General features: G+C 43.4%; 1 protein-coding gene across 1 annotated transcript in view; it reads right to left on the reverse strand.

Moving 5' to 3' along the window:
- Window positions 1-6,159: 6,159 nt before the first annotated feature.
- The window catches only part of hace1 (HECT domain and ankyrin repeat containing E3 ubiquitin protein ligase 1), an 89,534-nt gene continuing 77,797 nt past the window's right edge, over window positions 6,160-17,896 (reverse strand). The window contains exon 26 of the mRNA XM_079274967.1: window positions 6,160-6,198. The gene's annotated coding sequence lies outside the window, so the exon portion shown is untranslated. The remainder of the gene's footprint in view (window positions 6,199-17,896) is intronic.

The raw sequence follows: 17,896 nt of genomic DNA on the forward strand, positions 1-17,896 counted from the left end.
GTAGTATCCAGTGTCTTGACAATCTCTGGAATGAGCCAGAGATTGTGAGGATTTATGTCGATCTCTGCTGTGTTTCCCTCTGTAGTGTCCTCCTAAGAGTCCCGCCCACTGCCGCGCCTCTCTCCGTAGGCACAGCTGTGCCTCATCTCCGGTGATCGCCTCCAGCTGACATAAATACTCCTGTCACTCTCAACCCAGTTGTCAGTCCGTCCGTTTACCTACCTGGTATTCCGACCCGTGAGTAGTCCATTTGTTACTCTCTGAAGATCTGAAACTAACGTTGCCTCTCGTTTTTTCGACCGGCCTGCCGTACAGTGTCGAGCCTCGGGTTTTCACCTGTACGAGGAAGCCTTCCAGTTAGTTCCTCGGAGATCAACTGTTTAGTCTTGGCGTTCCTGTGTCGAGCCTCGGGTGTCACACAGACGATCCAGCCTGTCTGCCAGCCGCGGACGCGGACCGGCCACTTCCCGGCTAAGATCCGAGCGGAGCGCGAGGACGCGCCTCCGTATTGACGTTGACAGTTTTCCTGTCGGCTTCGTCTGCCGCTCCGCAGGATTAGCCACTTTCCGGCTTGGAACCGGCCGGAGGTGTGAAGACGCCTCCTATTGACTTTGTCCATTTCCTGTTTTTTCCCTTGACTGAGAGAAATAAACGAACCTTGGTTTTGAAATCGAACTTTGCTGTCTGAGTCTGCATTTGGGTCCGTGAAACACCCCACAGCATAACAGAGATTGCCTATAGAGTTGTCCAAGTTGTGGAAACCAATGTCCAGAAGTTCTTGTCGGCTGTATGAAATGTATGCAAGACTGTACTGAGTGAACAGACTTGAGATAAATAGGCAGATAACTATTAATTTGAAGAATCTGGACGCTGAGCCTCGTGTTGTGCACGCGCCGCCATATGAGCTGTGCTGTCTCCGTCATTGTTTATGGCTGGTGGATGGTATTTGACATAAAAAGAATACTCAGACAAAGTTTGTAATAATCAGTATATTTGTTATTCTAAAAGGAGAACATAAATAAAATTAGTACTGTTTGAATTAACATTTAGCTTCCAGTGGATGAAGTGAGGAAATGGCATCTAGGATGCCCTCCAACTGGAGAAAATGGGATGAAGTGCTCTTTAGGGTACTCTCTGGGTGCTGGTGCCCCACTGGTGCGCTTTTTATATTTTCTGCCCTTGCCCTTCAGACAGCCAGTGGCAAAACAGCTCTTTGATCTACTGGACCTCCAGTTCCTCTATATTGTATCTCCTTCAGTAGAGGGATTTAAGGACCAGACCCCATGGCTAATTCAACGTTAGTGTAGGTATTATTTCTGTGTAAAGTGTGAGGGGTAGATGTCAATCAGGACTGGATGTTGCAGTGTGTGGTGATGAGAGCTTTTCACTCAAGGATGCATTCAGAGACTAATCAGAATAATCACTTTAATGATGCCTCTTTCCAAGCCATACCACAGAGCACCGGGGAGACTTCCTGTGTGGTCCATTTTTATTTTGCCTAATGAGAAGAGAGGTGGATGAAACCCAGACATGCCAAACAACTTTAAGGATTCCAGTGTGCTTGAAAACGCTCATCAAATAATGACTTTAAGGTGGAATGAGAACTGGCTCTTTGAACAAAATAACCACATATAATATGAATAAATTATTATTAATTAATCATATTAGCGCAGGTTTGCAAGTGTTGCTGATCATTGCCAGTCTGAACCTCAATGGAGGCTGGGATATTATGCTTTCTGTATATTTGCTGAGATCATTCAACACCCACAGGTGACCTGAACCAGACACAAAACTGCAACACACACACACACACACACACATATAGACACACACATACACTTACATCATTCACTGGAGTAATGTATCAGTTACCTTGTTTTTCAATGGCAAACATTTTTGCCTGCAGTCTCATTCTTGACACTACAATCAAATGGCACCAAAGTAAACATATTTAAATCCTATAGTGTCTTTTGCTTTTCAATGTCAATTTGACAACTTTTCTTTATTTTGTTGTTGTGATAGAAAACCACGGCTTACTTAATCATCAAGTAGAAATGGAATGGCTTCATTTGGAGTGGAGTTTGTGTTCACCTGAGGAATGGAAGTCCATAATTTACTCTCCTTTAGCTGTGGTTTGGTTGAACCAACTCCTGAGAAAAAGATCCATCTCTTAAGCTGTTAATTGCTTCACTATGTTCACCATCTCACCAACACAATGTTCTCTTTCTAACCCAGAATAATGGTGAATAATACTTACTTAAAAGGCACCTGCTAGTGGATGTTGTACAGCATGTCACAAACACCAGGGCTTTTTTACAATGCACTGTAAATCTAAATACTGTCTGTAGCAAACTGACTTGACTAGTTTATATAGGAATGAAAAAATACAGTTTAAAAATAAAGGGCTGTGGTTTGCCACTACAAGACACTTTTCACTGATTCTACCTTTTAAAAAATCATCATTCAAGAATGTCACCTTAATGTGTCATCTCAGTAAGAATTATAGAGGCAGCAGTGGAAAGTATTTATGAGAACGTTGAGAACAGTTGGGTGCAAATTCATGAGGCTTAACCTCACAACCAACTCCAATGTAAATCCTACTGCGGCATTAGTGGAGAGTAAGAACATGTGACGTATAAAGTCCACCAGGGTCTGCTCAGGGGGTAGGACAGGTAGGTGGATGGATCAAACAAACACGGGACTTTCTGGTGTTCGTGTTCCACATGAAAATGAAGACTTTAGTCAGTCTGTAGTGAAGTGAGTCTTTAGTCACTCGATAGTGATGTGAGATTCAGTCAGTCGGTTGTGACATTGGCCTTTAGTCACTCGGTAGTGAAGTGAGTCTTTAGTCACTATGTAGAGACACTCGGTAGAGACACTTGGAAGTGATGTGAGTATTTAGTCACTCGATAGTGACGTGAGTCTTTAGTCACTAGGTAGAGACACTCAGTAGTGACGTGAGTCTTTTAGTCACTAGGTAAAGACACTCGGTAGAAACACTCGGTAGAGACACTTGTTGGTGAGTCTTTAGTAAATTGGTAGAGGCGTGAGTCGCTAGAAAGTAAAGTTAATGTCAACCATGTCTTTACCTAAACCTAACTGAGTGGTTTTGTTGGCTAAACTTTCTGGTGAGATGGAAGTTTATTTTGAAAGAACACTATGCATATAACAAGCGTATATTGACACGCCGTCCAGGCACGTTGAAAACTAACGCCAAAGGGGTAGCTAGTGTGTTGATCTCTAATGCAAAGGGTCATTGCCCAAGTGGCGGTATTTGACGAGTTGGGACTGAGAATGTGTTGTTTTCAACAGCCGCCTCAGTCATGGCGCCTGGCGTAGGTGTCGGACTAAAACAGTGTTCCGTAGAGTAATTCAATACTAATACATCAGTAATATAGGCCTACGCCTGTTTTTGATAGGTACCAACAAATGATGTTGTTCTGCTGATATGGGGTGCAACAACATGATACAGTAATAAATAGTACTGCATTGTGTATTTTAACGCAGGCATTGTTATGTGCTTGCATAAAATTACTTCATCGTGTTATGTACTTACTAAAGACAACTACTGGTCAATTCTGCACGAAACATGTAATCAATTTAATAAAAGGCCTGTATCGAACATACATGTTCACTGTGTATACAGTCTAACCCTAATCCCCTTTGATGTTCATTCATTTCCCACTATGCTTTGTGTGGAGGATGAGGGGCAGATGAGGCCCTTTAATTATCCTGTGGCACACATCAATCATGTGTCCATAGGACATTGTGAGCCACAGAAAGGCAAACGAGATGAAAATCCATTTGACCTGTCCAGGACGAAATTAATTATCCAATTACTCAGAGTGACTGTGCTGCATAGATAACTTGGGAGCTATTTACAACAGACTGACATGCTAAGATAACATAGGGCCAGTTGCCGTATAATCACTTCACATGGTAAAAAACTCCTGAGACTGCCAAAAACTCTGTAGACCTCAGAAAAGTCATCAGCATATTTTACTTTGTCTGTCAGTGGCTGATGAAAGGGTAATGAACAAAAATACTCTGAGAAAGTGGAAATAAGATAAACCAGCGGTGATGTAACTCAACAAAATTCACATGCTCATTTTCTCTCACGTCCATCTTGAGCCCATTTCCAGCCTGTGTTCAGCCAGTTGTTTCATTACTATAACAGCCATCCATTTTGTTTTTATCTTGCCCACAGCCCTGAGGAGGAGGGGCAGGAAAAGTGTGGCTGCAGGAGCAGGTTGTCTAAAGCCCATTTAAACAACCCTCTCCCTGTGTCTCCCTGTGTCTTTAGTTCTTACTTTACTTTATCTCAATTTCAAAAGAAAAGTCTGCCTCAAAGGACGTTTAAGTTGTGGAAGTTTCATAAAGAATCCCAAAGAAAAGAATGGACTCTGCATGTTAAAGACAGAATGATGAAAGTTAAATAATAAGCAAACAGAAATCTAATTTAAGCTGGACCTCTGCCAATCACATGGGAGGAAGGACATCTGGCCTCAAAGGTCTATGCAGTATGTGAATGCTCGACATGAAGCTGGAAAAAAGGGAGCAGTAAGATCAATATGGCATGTCAGTGGCCTGCAGCACTGACAAAGACATGCAGAGGCCCAGCTCCACAGATGAGGGGTGGAGGCAAGTGTGGTTGCACGATACTGCAACACAGTTTACTCCACGAGTGGCAACATCAGAGCCAATGTCAAACAGAGGTGGACAGAGTTCAAATGCAGAAACATAATTACTGTTTTGAACCGCCAACCCGTTGAACGCTCTCTGGCACTAATGTGTATTCATGACTGGCAGGCAAAAAGAGGCAAGGCCAGGGTGTGGGAGAATCCACACACATTATAGAGTAGTTAATCTACACTTTGATGGGTTGACCCTGCTGTGAGGCAGGAAAAAAAAGATGAGGGTGACTCTGATCATAACCCTGACCTCTCCTTTGAGCCCAGAGTCAGAAGAAGAGGAGGATCCATGCCTAAAAGAACAACTCGAGGCGTTCGCTCCCCCTCCCAACCCTCATGTGTCCACACAAGATGCTTTGAGTCAAGGCTGCCACCTGGAGACACAGCTTCATCCACGTGGTAGACAGTCTTGGATGATTCCATAGAATGGCTCAGCGAAGTGGTTTGGTGCTACTCTTTTGTTGAGGTGGGGCGGTTAACCAGACCTTTCTCCTGTAAAACAAAAAAAAATGAATTTGAAACACTCATAAAACATAAATCTCACATTTGTGTCACTTGTCCTTGTGGAAAACTACCAATTTCATCTGCGGTTCTTACCGGCTGTCAAATGCCAGTGGATGTTTTCCACCCTCTGGACTCAGGTCAGTAAAGAGTCCATTGCTGCTGCAGGATGAGGAGAGGAAAACATGCCACTCGACTGGTGATAGACAATAGGACAATATATGCTAAAGTGAGATGCATGTCAACATATGACAAATAAGACAATATGGAATTGTTAGCACAGGGAAAGACTTCGACAATTAATATCATGATGTTGAGAGGACTAATCCTCCATATAAACGAGTTAGTTCGAATAAAAACAAGCTGCAGAACTCCTATAAATATTTTCAGTTCTAACAGCTAAGTTTGCAAACTTGGCCTACTTTTGCAACTACCAGTGAGATTCTTTTACAGCCTCTGCACACTCTTGGCTTCAAATTGCAATTATACTTTTTCACTCAGACTTTTACTGGTTTGGTAAAGCGTAACGCTTTTTAGGTCCCTTCTGCATGGGAATGACATTGGCTCAACAGGACGAACGGGGGCAAATGAAGGGAGAGTGTGTATGAAATCGTTGGTTTGGGCTCCTGTGTACCAACTGGAGACCCTTTTCTGTCTGTGAGCATGCACAGTGGCAGCTCACACATTCACAACATTCAGTAAGACTGACATTGCTGTGTTGTGGCAAAGCCTGTTCCTCTTGTTATCTTGGAGGGCTGAGACTCAACCTCCCCCCCGACGACCATCTCTGAGGCCCGGCTGGCACAGTTTCTGAGTGAAAGCAGCTCCTGTAGCGAGGATGCCAGAGCGCGTTATGGCTGCAGCCCCATCCAGGTAAGCAGCGCTGAAGGCTGCAGTCTGCTTCAATGAGAGCACTCAGGGTGGGGGGTCTGGAGAGGAGGGAGAGGGGGAGGGAGGAGAGTTTGAAGGGGATAAAGCTGATACCGGCATCTGCTGCAAACACCACCTGTGTGGAAAGTACAAAATGAACAACAAAGGGTTCAGTGGAGCACCAAAGAATGGATCTTTATGCTCAGAGCAAAGCTGAAGACTTCATTTACTGTCACGAATTCCCCTTCATATTAGTTTATTTTCATCCTGTCTGCTTATTTGACTAACTCTTCCGTCATTTCAGATCCTACCATGCACACCCAATCATCTCTCATTCCCCTCACCTGGTCCTCCTACCATGCACACCCAATCATCTCTCATTCCCCTCACCTGGTCCTCCTACCATGCACACCCAATCATCTCTCATTCCCCTCACCTGGTCCTCCACACCTGCAGCCCATTCCCTCATTAGCCCTCACTATTTAGGTCCCTTCACTTGCACTTGCTCTCTGCCAGATTGTCTTGTGTGTCTCTGCCAAGCGCTCCAGTGTTATATATATCGTACTATTCTGATCTGCCTGTTCCGACCCTGTCTGCCTGTTTTCTCGACCTTGGATTTTTGCCTGCCCCTTGTTGGATTTGTTTGCCTGTTTGGACCCTGCCTTTACCGAGTAAAGAAACCTATACCTGAATCTTGTCTCCTAGTTGTGCTTTTGGGTTCGCGTATCTGTAACCCATACAATTTACTGCAGAATAAGGACCAGAACCAGCAAAAAGTGACGTAATACCCAGTGATATTATTTTCAAGGGAGACTTGAGTACATAAAAATGTATATTAAGAAAAACCACCAGAAGATATGGAAGAAGAGTAATGTACATTATAATATAGAGAGGCATACATACACATACGAGTAAGGCAAAGCTGTCCCTCATCATAAAGTGACTGTTTATGAGTTGTGAGAAGTTCAATGGATGTCTCAGACTGTCTAATTCATGGGTCAATAAATGTGGTCAACAAAGGTCTCCCTCGTGTCGTCTGTTCTCTCACTCGCAGCTCTGCTGGTGGCTGAAGTCCCTGTCCTACTGGAGAGCATTCTGTGTGGACTTCACAATTGTTGTGCAGAACAAAGTCAGCATTGATAAGAAAAGGAAAGTCCTCCGTTCTGTGTCAATCGCCCATCTCAAAGCCGCAAACTGACTTCAGACGACCGCTCCAATGACAGCTGCTTCCTCCGCATGTCGGCAGAAGTAGAATTATAAAATGCAGAATCTAACTGCACAACAGCTGCTAGTATAGAAAACAAGATCAGATACGCATGTAATCTGTCATCCATGTTGAATTAACCACTGGTAGTCCATCGATAATCAAGGCTGGGTTTTAAAATGGAAACGTAGTCGTGTGGCTGTAGCATTAGAGTCAGTTTCCTGTATCTGTGTCACACCCCTTTAAGAGACTAGCGGCCGATCCTCAGTTTATTTACTCCAATGGGATAAAAAGTGATGACCGATTCTTTTGCTCCATTGTCACCAAAGTAAACATTTTTCACAACTCTCATAGATTCAATTCACATTCTGGCACTAAATTGGCTTTTTTCGAACCCGCATATCAAAACGAAACTAAAAGTACAAGTACCATCTGGCAACTAACGTTGGCGAACGATCAAGCTAACTCATTTTCATAATACTAAAAATAATACAGTATTGCTGTAAACTAAGTAAATATCTACTGTTAACACAATGAAATACAGTGTGCACAGACAACATCATCTGCTTTAATCCATCCACACAACGTTCACTTCCAAACGATTTGGGGCAAACACACATTAGCTGTCATAGCGTGACTGGCCATAGGGTCAAAGATCGTGGAACAGGAGTCAGTGGACAGCCAGAGAAAGATGGACAATCACATCTGAAACCGGATTTTTTTTTTCTCTTTTTCTTATTCGCACATTCTCCCTTTCATGTTCTGTACATCTTGGAAAACCACTGTCAGCGTAAGACAGTAATTGGAAAACACTGTATGTAGCTCTTCATTGTGCATTGGTTCTGTCACTGTTCAGTGTTTCCCATCATACACCCTGCCACTGCAGTCGTGGGATGACCCTGAGGGCTGCGACTATGATCAATGCATGCAAATTTAAATCAGCTGGCAGTTTCCTGCTGACTTTCTTAGTGCATCTTAGCCTCCTAAATGCTTACTAGGCTCTCATGAATGCATGCACCCCTGCGTCTTTCACCCATAATCCAATCAAAGGTACCAAAGGGACAAGGTGAGTCCTAATGACCTCTCATTCCTCCCCAGTGGGGACTGAGCTGCCTGCAGTAATAATTACTGGGGCAGCTATGTGTGATGGTTTGAGATTTGACACCATCAAACAATGTATGTAAATATAAAATAAAAAAGAGGAATGGACTTAGATTGCTGACACTAACTAACTGGTTTTAACAAAGTGATTCCATTTGATCAAGTGTCTGTCTTAAAACAATAGCCAGGTCATTAGTGCACTGAAACAGGATGCGCTTGCTGTTAATATTCCTTCTGTCCATACTGACCTACACATCCTTTCCTGATCTACTTTCAATGCAAGTGAATGGGGACAAAATCCAAAAACCTTGTTCTGTGCAAAAATACATTCCAAAATGTATCTGGCAATCTGGTGAATAAAAGGCTTCAGCAGTCAGAGTTAATCAAGTCAACTGGCTATATTATATATAGTTACAGTGTCTTTAGGCCCCCCCCCTTTTTTCTCTTGCTGAGCAAAGGTGGAGGGATATTAACATAACAAATTTGGAAATTGTGTGCCTATAAGACATAGATAAGTCTTCCTCTCTCTGTGTGAACGTTGTCCTTCTGTCTTCTCTCTGTGTGAACGTTGTCCTTCTGTCTTCTCTCTGTGTGAACGTTGTCCTTCTGTCTTCTCTCTGTGTGAACGTTGTCCTTCTGTCTATCTGTGAACGTTGTCCTTCTGTCTTCTCTCTGTGTGAACGTTGTCCTTCTGTCTTCTCTCTGTGTGAACGTTGTCCTTCTGTCTTCTCTGTGTGAATGATGTCCTTGCCTCTGTCAGTCTAAAGAAAAAATAAATAAAATATGCAAATATAACTCAATCTGCTTTAATACATCCACACGGCATTGACTTCCCAAACATTTTGGGCAGTGCCATTTTCCCTCTCTCCCTGTGTGAATGCTATTATTCTCTCTCTCTCTCTGTAAATGTGTCCTTGTCTCTCTCCATCTTTATGAATGTGTCCTTATTTCTCCCTCCCTGTGTAAATGTGAAATGTCGAACCTGGAAGTTGCTTGACGTCCTCCAGGATCTGGATATGTGTACTTGTCTGACTCTCCTACTGATCGGTCTTTGCCTTTGGGAAGTATGCCACTAGGATGAAGGAGTTACAATGTACACAACACATTTTCAGCCTCATTGCTTTGTACTGTTGAAAGCAAAGGGGACATATAACATGTGTGCAATGACTATGTGCTGTGAAAGAGACTTGGAGCATGTGAGCTGAAAATTGAGCATGTGAATGTGTGAGCTGTAAAATGAGGAGGGAAGAGAAAGTCAGAAGATAGGAAATGTGTTTTGTGGAATGAAACAGGGAGTTGTTGTAAACGAAAGCAGCAGCCTGAGTGTGTTCTTCTGTGTGAGAGCTCTGGGTTGAACAGATATAATCAGCTTCTGTGGATGCAGAGGTAATAACTCCACAGGGGAAAAGCTGGAGAAGTGAATCTATCTCTGTCATGAAGACATGGAGCAATCAGGAAATTCTCAGCCAGCAGATAAAGTAGCAAGAGTTTAGAGATCAGGCCCAGGGAGTGGCTCATGTGGGATTTACAGCCAGAGAGGAGCACATGGGCACGGGGAGCACACTCACAGTCTTTGACTGTGTATGGTCGTCTGCATAATTATGAAAAACTAATCTCCAGGTTCACTGTGACATCTATAAAGAGAGACTTCGCAATTATAATTTGGAACTTAGAAATGCAAGGCAGTCATTCTTCTCTGACATCATAACCAAGAACAATACACGCGCCTTATTTGCTACCGTCGACAGGCTAACAAACCCTCCAGTGTCGGTAGCTGCTGAGCTCCAATCCACCTGGGCACAGTGGTGTATAAAGTACTCAAAAGCCATACTTGAGTAAAAGTAAAGATACCTTACTGGAAAACTACTCAAGTAAAAGTAAAAAGTCACCTATTAGAATACTACTTGAGTAAAAGTCTTAAAGTATCTTATATTTATTGTACTTAAGTACTTAAGTATCAAAAGTAATTTTCTGATATTAAATGTACATCATAACCTGAACATTAAATGCACATCATAACCTGTTCATTGAAAGTAAAAGTACAAGTAAATGCTGTTAATAAAAAAGCAAAGGGTCAGAATTTTGAGAATTATGAAGTTTATTCTTTTAAGTGCTGTGGCACCATGACCAAGGACATGGAGCTGTGTTGAATATAATTGGGTTGGCTGTGATCCATCCAGGAGCAACAATGTTCAACATAATATATTGTACATAAGTATACTTTTGCATCTACGATGAACTTATCATCATAATTCTCCGAAAAGCAATATGAATGAATGAATGAATGAATTTTATTTATATAGCGCTTTTCACAGACAGTACTATCACAAAGTGCTTAACAGAGCAGACATTTAAAAGCATAAAAAACACAATGTGACCCTAGGGTCAATAAATTATCTACACAGAGTGAATAAAAAATGTTAAAGAATAAAATAAAAATAAAATAAAAATGTAAAACATATTTTAAGAGCAGGTCTAGGACATGGGTTTACTTTTACACAAACGCCAGCCTAAACAGGTGGGTTTTTCGCTGGCTTTTAAAAGTATCCACAGTATCTGCGAGGCGCAGAGTTGCAGGCAGAGCATTCCAGAGCCTCGGGGCCACTGCCTCATAGGCTCGGTCACCACGGCTCTTAAATTTGACCTGAGCATTTGACCTGAGAGTGCGGGCGGGTGAATAGGGGCGAAGTAGATCAGCTACATAAGTCGGAGCCTGACCGTGAAGTGCTCTGTAAGTGATGGTGAGAATTTTGAAGTGTATCCGAGATGCTACAGGAAGCCAGTGGAGAGATCGGAGTACGGGGGTGATGTGAGACCGTCGGTTTGTCCTGGTGAGTAATCTGGCGGCAGCATTTTGGATGACCTGCAGACGGTTAAGAGCAGATACACTGAGTGATGTGAAAAGTGAGTTGCAGTAGTCAATGCGAGAGGAGATAAATGTGTGTATGATCATTTCTAATTCAGGCGTTGATAATACAGATCTCAGTTTACTGATATTTCTTAGATGGAAGAAACATGACCTGGACAGCTGCTTAACATGAGGGTCACATGACATGGAGCGATCAAAGAAAATCCCAAGATTGTGCAGGTTGCAATGGGAAGCAGAGGAGAGTGGACTAATAATCTGCCTGATCATGGGGACAAACTCCTCTGGAGCAATAACTAGGACCTCCGTCTTAGAGTCGTTGAGTTGCAGGCAGTTTTCTGCCGTCCAGTCTCTGATGGCATTGACACAGTCCAGGAGCCGAGTTAATGTGAATGCCTCGCTGGGTTTGAATGACAGATGAAGTTGGATGTCGTCTGCATATAAGTGATAGGACACATTATAGCTTTTTATGATCGGTCCCAAAGGTAACAGATAAAGGGAAAATAACAGAGGCCCCAGAACCGAGCCCTGCGGTACTCCACAAGACAGTGGAGAGGTAACAGACACAAAATCACCCACAGAGACATTGAAACTTCTGTCACTGAGGTAAGATGTAAACCAGTCTAACGCTATGCCAGATATGCCAACCCAATCACGTAGCCTCTTAATCAGGATGTCATGGTCTACAGTGTCAAATGCAGAACTGAGGTCCAGAAGAACTAACACAGAGCAGTCACCTGCATCAGCACACATGAGAATGTCATTTGAAACCCTCAGGAGAGCAGTTTCAGTAGAGTGTTGCTTACGAAACCCAGACTGGAACTTGTCGTACATATTGTGCCTCTCCAGTGCAGCAGTAAGTTGTTTGGCCACCACTTTCTCTAACATTTTGGACAGGAAAGGCAGTTTTGATATGGGCCTGTAGTTCATGGGCAAAGCTGGATCTAAGTTAGGTTTCTTTAATATGGGCTGGATAGTGGCATGTTTGAAATAGGAAGGGACAATTCCTGTAGACAATGAGGAATTGACAATAGATGTTACTGCAGGGCCAATAGTTAGCAGAACGTTCTTAAATAGAGAGGATGGAATTATATCCAGAGGGCAAGATGATGGCTTTGTTTTGTTAATTAAGTCCATCAGGTCTTGAAGGCTGATAGGCTGGAAAGAGCCCATAACAGCAGGAGATTGCGAGGAGCTACAAGTAGCCGAACAGATCCCAGGCTGAATGCCAGACCTAATACCTGTTACCTTATCATTAAAATAGATCAGGAATTTGTTGCAATCGTTAACAGAATAGCATGGTACAGTGGAGACAGGTGGTGAAACAATTCCTCTAATTGTGTCAAACAGAATCTTGGGATTTTTCATTGAAGAAGAGATTAGGTCGGCAAAAAATATGACACTATGAAGGAGTTGTAACAGTGCGTTTATAAGTATGCTCATTAGACTAGAGCAGGGATTCCCAAAGTGGGGTGCGCGCACCCCTGGGGGTGCGCGAGCTGCCTCTAGGGGGTGCGCGAGAGGAAAAGTGTAATGGCGGTCTGATGGTGTAATAATATTAAATATTAAAAAAAAATGTAATTTTAATTTAAAAACTGTCAGGTGGGACATCTGAAGCTATCAGTCGTAAAAGAGGAGAGGGACAGAGAGAGAGAGAGGAATCGGAGGCGAGGGGAACGGAGAGGTGCGTTGGGGAGAGACCGGGAGAAGAAATCGAGCCAGAGTCAGAGGAAGATGAGACGGAGGAGACCGAAAAGGAGGAAGGGATAGCACAGACAAATCGGGAGCACATCGGCCCATCGCGGAGTCAAGGTGAAAGAAGAGGAAACGAGAGTGAGCATCAGACTGGGAAAAAAAGAGGAAATATGATGAAAAGTATCTGTCTGGGCTTCACTTGGATTGGCAACGCAGATTCCCCAAAGCCACAGTGCGTGGTGTGCAGTGAGGTTCTGGCTAACAGTCTGAAGCTCTTATTTACGTCGCCACCTGAACACCAAGCATGCCAGTGCAAGTCAAAAGCCCCTTACGTTGTTTATATCGAAATTGGAGGAGTTACAAAACAGCCAAAAACAACTGCAGTCTCATTCATATGTTGGGTCTATAAATGACGCACTACGGGCTTCATATCTGGTTACAGAATAGCGAGAAAGGGGCTACCGCACACAATCGCCGAAGACCTGAGCTTGCCAGCTGCCAGAGAGATGGTGGAATGTATGATTGGGGAGAAAGAAGCAAAAAAAGTTGGACATGATCCCGGTGTCCAACAACACTGTGTCGCTCCGCATCGATGCTTTGTCCGAAGACATCCTGGCTTCATTAGTCGGTCATTAATTGTAAATTAAATGTGATAATCTGCCTCTGAGCCTGTGCGTGTGTCCTCGCATCCGTATTGCTCTTTAAAAGTGACGCCTTGTGTCACTGAAAGTTATTGAAACTTTGTTGCAGTGTTTCAGGGCGTTTTCACACCTTCAGTTCGTTTGCTTTGTTGCAGTTGCTCCTTTGTTCGGTTTGTGTTCACACTGCAACATTTAACAGCGGACTAAATCTTGTAAACAAATGCCACGCGCGAGCAAACTGTTCTCTCATTGGTCCGATTCTTATGCGGCTATAAAGGCTTAAAAGGCTCTGTTGCTTCTTTTTTTTTAAATTATTATTAAGGGGGGGGGGGTGCGCGAACCCGGTCGGGATGTAGAAGGGGGTGCGCGGCCTAAAAAGCTTGGGAACCGCTGGACTAGAGGATGTAGAGGACCAATGCATAATATTGTGTTCAGCAAAAAATATCCACTTGATGCATCAAGTCAGTGTTTAGAGAAAGGACGCCTGCCTTGTAAACTCCTATGGGCCTGATTTGAACACAATAAAGGTTTTGCTCAAGCTGAATCTGCAATTGGGCGACTGCTGCCATCATAACTCCATCTGATCATCCACAACATGACTCAAATATCAAAACATGATCAACACTAAAGCAGCACCGAAAGCAACAACCCAGTCATTACTTGAAACTGAAAAATGCCCTGTTCTTCTTCAAAAGAAGTTGGTTTTCAAAATTGCGAGAATTCAGTCTCTCTCTTCTTGGGCTGAAGACTAAATCCCTGCGATGCTAAATAGCCTTTCACAGGCCGCTGAGGCAGGTAGAGGTGTGTTCAGCTTCACAGACAGCTTGCGCACAGCTGCGAAGAATTCCCCGAATGCTGCGCTCTCGCGGCTCCTGTCAATCCGTGTATATAGCTACAGCTAACGTTAGCAAACTAGTGCTGCACAACTGTCAACACTTCCTCAGCTCACTAACTCGCGAGCGATCCACTGGTGTTGGTCTTCGTCACCACCGTAGTTTGTTGCGGGAGTAGCAGGTGCTTCCATTTCTGCTTCCATCATGAAATCAGTCATCGTAGAGTGGAATTCTACTCAGGTAGTCGCCCGCTAGCTTATAGCATGTAGCATCCTGGGCATCACTGGGAATCAAAACGCCGCGGCTTTGAGAGCACTTGTTTGCAATTGTGCATTTACGTGATTAACCAATGATTTAACTTGCTGCTAGGACCACTGAGTCACCAAACCTGCTGGCGTGCAGTCTGTGTTCCACCACAGTCCCTGACGCTGCTCTCATGATTCATTTTGTTTCTAAAGATAGATTTGATTTTGTAGCGAGTAACGAAGGTTTCAGGGGAAATGTATCGGAGTCAAAGTATCAGTTTTCTTTGCAAAATGTAGTGAAGTAAAAGTAAAAGTCAACAGAAATATAAGTAGTAAAGTAAAGTACAGATACCCAAAAAAACTACTTAAGTACAGTAACGAAGTATTTCTACTTCGTTACTATACACCACTGCCTGGGCATGCAATCAATTTGCCTCCTTTTTTACTGACAAAATTCAGAAAATTAGACAAGCAGTCAGTGCCTCCACATCAACCACAGGATATGTGTTGTCCCGATCTCTGAATAACATCCATTCAAATATCATGACACAATTTCATTCAATCGACCGTAGAAGCCTAGAAGACATTATAAAACATCTGAAGTCATCCTCCTGCTGCTTGGATATTCTACCAACACACTTTTTCAAAAATATTTCAAACTGCATGAGCACTGATCTTTTACAAATTGTAAACTCCCTTCTCTCAGGTGTCTTCCCACAAGCCCTAAAAACTGCAGTTATTAAACCACTCCTAAAGAAGGCTAGTTTAGACTCCGCAACAATGAAAAATTATAGGCCAATATCAAACCTCCCATTTTTAAGTAAAATAATTGAAAAAGCGGTTTTCCAACAGCTGATCGACTTCTTGGCCGTAAATAACTGCTTTGATGTTTTCCAGTCAGGCTTTCGACAGCACCACAGTACTGAAACTGCTCTTGTTCAGGTCTTCAACGACATCCACTTGAACATAGACAATGGCAGAAGTTCAGTCTTAGTGTTACTAGATCTCAGTGCTGCATGCGACACAGTCGACCATGCCATACTCCTAGAAAGACTAAACATCTGGGTGGGACTCTCTGGCACAGCACTTAACTGGTTTGAATCCTACTTGAAGGGCCGAGAATACTTTGTCTGTAGCTGATTACACATCAGAGCTGACTAAAATGACATGTGGTGTTCCCCAAGGTTCAATACTGGGGCCTCTTCTGTTCAACATCTACATGCTTCCACTAGCTCAGATTATGGAAAGCAACAAAGTGTGTTATCATAATTATGCAGACGACACACAAATCTACATAACTATGTCACCAGGGGACTATAATCCCATACAAGGGCTGGGTAACTGCATTGAACAAATGAACAACTGGATGTGCCAGAATTTTCTTCAATTAAACAAAGATAAAACAGAAGTAATTGTTTTCGGTACCAAGGACGAACAATTGAAAATCACCGCTCAGCTTCAGTCACTGATGTTAAAACCCACAAACCAAGCCAGAAATCTAGGTGTAGTTATGGATTCAGACCTCAACCTGAACAGCCATATCAAGACAATTACAAAATCAGCCTACTATCACCTGAAGAATATATCAAGGATTAGAGGACTTATGTCTCAACAGGATTTGGAAAAACTTGTCCACGCATTTATCTTCAGCAGACTGGACTACTGTAACGGTGTGTTTACAGGTCTCTGTAAAAAGTCCGTCAGAAAGCTGCAGCTGATTCAGAACGCTGCAGCGCGAGTCCTCACTAAGACCAGGAGGGTGGATCACATCACTCCAGTTCTGAGGTCTTTGCACTGGCTTCCTGTTCAACAAAGAATTTACTTTAAAATCCTGCTGTTGGTTTACAAAGCACTGAATGGTTTAGGGCCAAAATACATCTCTGATCTGCTGCTACCTTATGAACCATCCCGACCCCTCAGGTCGTCTGGGACCGGTCTACTTTCTGTTCCCAGAGTCAGAACTAAACATGGAGAAGCAGCGTTCAGTGTTTCTGCTCCACATATCTGGAACAAAGTCCCAGAAAGCTGCAGGTCTGCTGAGACCCTCAGCTCATTTAAATCAAGATTGAAGACTTTTCTGTTTGCTGCTGCCTTTAATTGAACCACATTCAATTCATATATTAATCAATTTCCTGCATTTCTGCATTTTACTACTGCATTTTATTTCTTGCACTGTTTTTTTAATGTTTTAATGAATGTTCTTAATTGTTTTTAAATCTCATTTTCTTTTGCCTTATGTTTTGATGCTTTTAATGGTTTTATGTGAAGCACTTTGAATTACCTTGTTGTTGAAATGTGCTATACAAAGAAACTTGCCTTACCTTGCCGTGTCTGCTGTCTGATTGTGCAGTTTCTCCGCCACAGTTCTCCTCTCAAACAGGTCTTGGAGGAGTAGTGCTCGCGCTGGCGCTGGCCTGTAGAGACTAGTCCGGACGGAAACGCGCAGTTTGGGGCAGAATCGATTCTGCCCCAAACTGAATCTATTTGAGGACGCTGATTTGTATGTCATTCATTTATATCTTTAATCAGCATTAAAGCATCATTGGCTAAACTGCTTCATAGACCCGCCTCTTTGGGGCAGATTGCATGCTGTGTGTGTGTGTGTGTGTGTGTGTGTGTGTGTGTGTGTGTGTGTGTGTGTGTGTGTGTGTGTGTGTGCGTGTGCGCGTGCGTAGGGGTGCTGCCGGCTCACAGATGTGTGATCCATGAGTGTGAATACAGATCGCGAGGACTAGTATAAATCTCAGTCAGCGATTATTGACTTTAAGTATTGGAGTAAATTTAACGTGTTCTGTGAAGCATGTGAATATAGTCTGGGTCGGCGATCTCAGAGCGAGGGCCGGTCCAAAACCCCGTCGGCCTACCGGGGATTCCCCCGGTATCCCCTATGGCCAGCCCGCCCCTGCTGGAGCTGCTGCACAGTGGTGTATCTGGAAAACAATGATCGTTAAAAAGGTGGTGTTCTTCCCTTAAGTTCTTACTATCATTTCGACGGTCTCACATCACCCCCGTACTCCGATCTCTCCACTGGCTTCCTGTAACATCTAGGATACACTTTAAAATTCTCACCATCACTTACAGAGCACTTCACGGTCAGGCTCCGGCTTATGTAGCTGATCTACTTCGCCCCTATTCACCCGCCCGCACTCTCAGGTCAAATGCTCTAGGTCTTCTGTCAGTCCCACGCACACGATTTAAGACCCGTGGTGACCGAGCCTATGAGGCAGTGGCCCCGAGGCTCTGGAATGC

The sequence above is a fragment of the Melanostigma gelatinosum genome (assembly GCF_949748355.1).
Source record: "Melanostigma gelatinosum genome assembly, chromosome: 9".
Lineage (NCBI taxonomy): Eukaryota > Metazoa > Chordata > Actinopteri > Perciformes > Zoarcidae > Melanostigma > Melanostigma gelatinosum.